This window comes from Rhea americana, unplaced genomic scaffold (genome assembly GCF_003343005.1).
Source record: "Rhea americana isolate MKP2758 unplaced genomic scaffold, rheAme1 scaffold_231, whole genome shotgun sequence".
In the NCBI taxonomy this organism is placed as follows: domain Eukaryota; kingdom Metazoa; phylum Chordata; class Aves; order Rheiformes; family Rheidae; genus Rhea; species Rhea americana.
Window position 1 is genome coordinate 62,033 of NW_028186348.1, and position 3,996 is coordinate 66,028.

Consider the following 3,996-nt stretch of genomic DNA (forward strand, 5'->3'; position numbering starts at 1 on the left):
AAAAAAAAAAAAAAAAAAAAAAAAAAAAAAAAAAAAAGCTTAACTGATCTGCAGTGATAAATAAACAAACAAAGCCAGAAAAAATCTTCATGGACACTAGATTTTCCCTGCTGTTTCTATAATGCAGTTCAGTTTCACTCTCAGCATGCCTCAGTAAATAGAATGAATTTATCACAGAGAAAAGCGTCCTGTTCAAGACACGTGAAAAGTTCAGGGGAAAACAGCAAACAAATCTGTTTGCTGCAAAAAAAGATCTGCAAAAAAAATCTGCAGAGCCACGTGTTGACTGTCAGGTACTGATTCCCTCTCTCTGGGGAGTATCTCAGAGAACTGCCACGTGCATAACCAATGACCCCTTTCATTTTCCAGAAAGAGTCGGGCAGGACAACACGTTCTGAACGTTTCACCTTTCTCCATGGCCCACGGTGTGCCCCCGGCGTCAGCTCCCGGGGACGCGTTAGCCCTGTTTCTGGGGCAAACGTGCCACCTGGGGACTGCTGCTGGCTGGCCCGTGGAGCGGAGATTTCATCCTGCCCGTGCCTTGCCGAGGGGCTTGTGGCACATCTGCCACAAATACCAAACGGGAACGGGAACCTCCGTCTTCAGCTAGCTCCAGAAGGTGTTAGCCATCTCCTGGAAAGCTTTTGGAGCTTCTGCCTTGCTGAAAGGTACCTATAAACAACACCTTCTCCTGCTGAAGGCTGAAAGCATGTCAGGAGAATTTCTCCCTTTAGAAACTCCAGGTACAAATACACAGATACCAGTAGCAAGACTACTTTTTCCTCAAGAAAATGGAATTTGATTCCCCTGTATGTCATTTTCAGTCTTTAATTCCTCCCAGCCCATTAAATGGAAATTGTGAGTTGAAGCGAGTTGAAGACTAAAAAATGCTGTACAACTCCAAGGAAAGGTTCCCGCTTCTCCAGGCTGCTTGCTCTGGAGGAAGCCCTGGCCTTCGTGCAACACTCCCGAGCAGCACATGAGGTAAGTAAGACTGCTCAGTGACTTGCTTCTGTTCAGCCCATCTGAAACCCACTTGCTGATAATAGTTTGCATTTCATGAAATGTGCATGATGGTGCATCTCTGAACACTGATAATATACCAGAGGTCTCAAAAGTCTAGCAGCCTTTGCTTTGCTAAAGTTTGAAAGGGGAGAAGGGGCTTACATATACGCTGCGCTGTGAACTTGAGCTAGACAGTTGCAGAAGACAGCAGCGTGCTCTACAATCCTCAACTCTGTCCCAGGACTTCTTTATTAACTCAAACAGGATACTTTCATGAAAGCCACTGAAACTCTTCCATCATTTCATCATGTGCAAAACACGGCAAAAAGGCAGAGACAGACTGCTGGTGCGACAGCAAAGGTAGATAGCACACCGTATCTCACAGGAAGGTAGCTAACACATCCTGTCTCAGAGGAACCTCAGGACCTGTGTGTGTTTCAGCATGCAGATGGTGGGCATGCGTGTGGTAAAACACAGGCCCTTGAACAGCAAACGGGCTGCTGTTCTCAGCCAGAAGGTATGACCAGACACAGCAAGTGATCATTTATTTCACATTAAACCAGGAATTAGCCTGGAATAAAGTCCTGGTTCTTCTTATGCCAACAATAAAATGTCCTCTGTGCGGGATAGGCTGTTTCAGAGCCTGTCTGAACTAACTTTGATGCCTGCTGCTATGAATTTCTTTACAGTTGGCTTGGAAGAATTTCCCATACCTCTTCCAGACTTCTGAGGGATTTCTTTGCCTTGCAGTAAGCTTTCCTTCCAGGTGTGTTGACATGCAGGCCCTGGGTTTCTGGGAGTGCCTCCTGACAAAGCTTAATGTCAGCAGTAAACTGTCATCTCCATTTAGACCCCTTCTCTTTCAAATCCAGTCATAGTTTGACTAATTACGAGCAAACGTACTGCTATTACAATTTGACGTCTGAATCTTTTATGTTGCATTCGCTAAGTTGATTTCTCAGAATTTCCAGACCAAACATTTTCTGAGATTGTAAGATTCTTCTTATAAAAAAACCCCGACATTATTACAAGGAGAAAGAGTTTGAGGATAGTAGGTCAAAACTGCTTAGACTGGAGATGGGAATAATTAAAAATAATGTCACACTAAGTGTTGTCCGGCAGGATGCAGCAAATCCCTGCAACCACATGAGAACTGATTCACTGCAATATGGAGAGTCCATTTTGGAAACGGTTTTCATCTCTCACACGTCAAACTCCTGAGGGAGTTAGCAACTCTGTACAGCAATGACAACTGCCAAGACTAAACAGAGGCTAATCTAAATTTCTTCCATTACCAACCACTCAAACCCTTCTGCCTGCTCCAGCAGCACTCAAAAGGGACCCACAAAAGCTTCCATGGGCTGCTCCCTCTGCTAAGGTAGCAAGCCATTTCCATAGTGCAAAGAGATTTGTGGTCTCCATTATCAGTATCTTGACGACAGAGGAATAATAGAGAGTCTTTGCTTTCAGGGGAGGTTGGAGCCGCTTTGCACTTTCCTGTGATTTCCCTCTAGCTGTGGTACTGGCCAGTTTCCTACTTCCAAAGAGTTCCCAGGCACTTGGAATGCTGCTAACCTCCATCCGCTAAGATGGAGATGTCTAGTATTCCTAATACTTTTACTGAATACGTGGAATTTTTATGCTTTTGTTATATTGCAATGTTAGTTAAGTAATTACTGGTCATCATTGCCAAAACATCTATATAAAGAACCAGATTTACTGAAAAATCAATCTATTCAATACCTATCAAAACAAGATACTTCAGTAGCTAAAATGCTACTGAACTGAAAGACATCTCTAAAATCCTTTACAGATCTAGCTCTAAACTTGGGTTTAAGAAACTACCTTCAAACATCTCAGAAGCAAGCAATAGCAAGCCCAAGGACAAGGACTGGAGGCTAGCAGGAACCTCCAAGGCGACTCCATGACTTCCAAAGGTCTTACCACTCTAAAAATTGTTTTTTTTCCTGCTATCTATCTCATATGACTTCAGCACAAGTAAAGCAGATTTCTTTTTGTCCTTCAATCAAGGAACATGGAGAATAGTTTATCATCTTATTTGTAGCAAACTTTTAAATACTGGCACGCTGACCATCCTCCCTTCTCCTTAGTTTTCTCTTGTCTAGACTAAACAAATCCACCACTTCCAGCCTCTCATTAGGGATTAGATTTACTGGATTTTCTTTCTTACTTTACCTAAATCCCTCTCCACTGGGAATGGATTTCCTCTTATTCACATGTGTATTTTACTTTATTTATTGAAGTCTCCATTTTACAGTCAGGTACTGATAGCTATTCTTTTCATCTAATTTTTCAACCAGTCATGCACCTGCTAGGTCACAATTCCCTTTAAACTACCACTCTCCAACATCTAATGAGACTGCCAAGAGGTAGTGGCAGTACTCTTGCTAGATTTATGACATATCACATTTACTAATTTCCGCTTATCTAACAGGACGCCGCTAAGGAGGAAATGAGATCGATTTGGCAGAATTTGCTGGCAGTTTCCTGTCACTATATTATCCTTATAAATTGATTATCATTCTAGTATCGCTGCAGGAATCAACATTAGCCTGACTGGTCTACCACTCTCCAGGCTTCCCATTCTCGGTCTCTTACAGCAGGACCTTGCACGGGTAGATCCCTCTACAGCCCCAAGGTGATCACCAACGAGCTCGAGATTGCATCGATTTGCTGCTCCCGTGCGCCGAGGCCCTCCCGACCTGAACGTACCTATCTTATCAAAACAGGCAGCATTTTCTTTCCTATTTACCTAGGAACCTAGGCTTCCTCCCTTTTTAATGTATCTTATCACAATTAAACACACTGTGAAAATAATAGCAAACACTGAAATAGTCTTCCAAATGTTCCTTGGTTGTTTTCCTTTCCTCTTAAAGTACTGAACTACCAGTCTTTATCTTCCTCTCACTTCAAATGGATCTACCTCTTCTTGCTGTTTCCTATGCTCCTAGCCAGCCGTGACTCATTTTT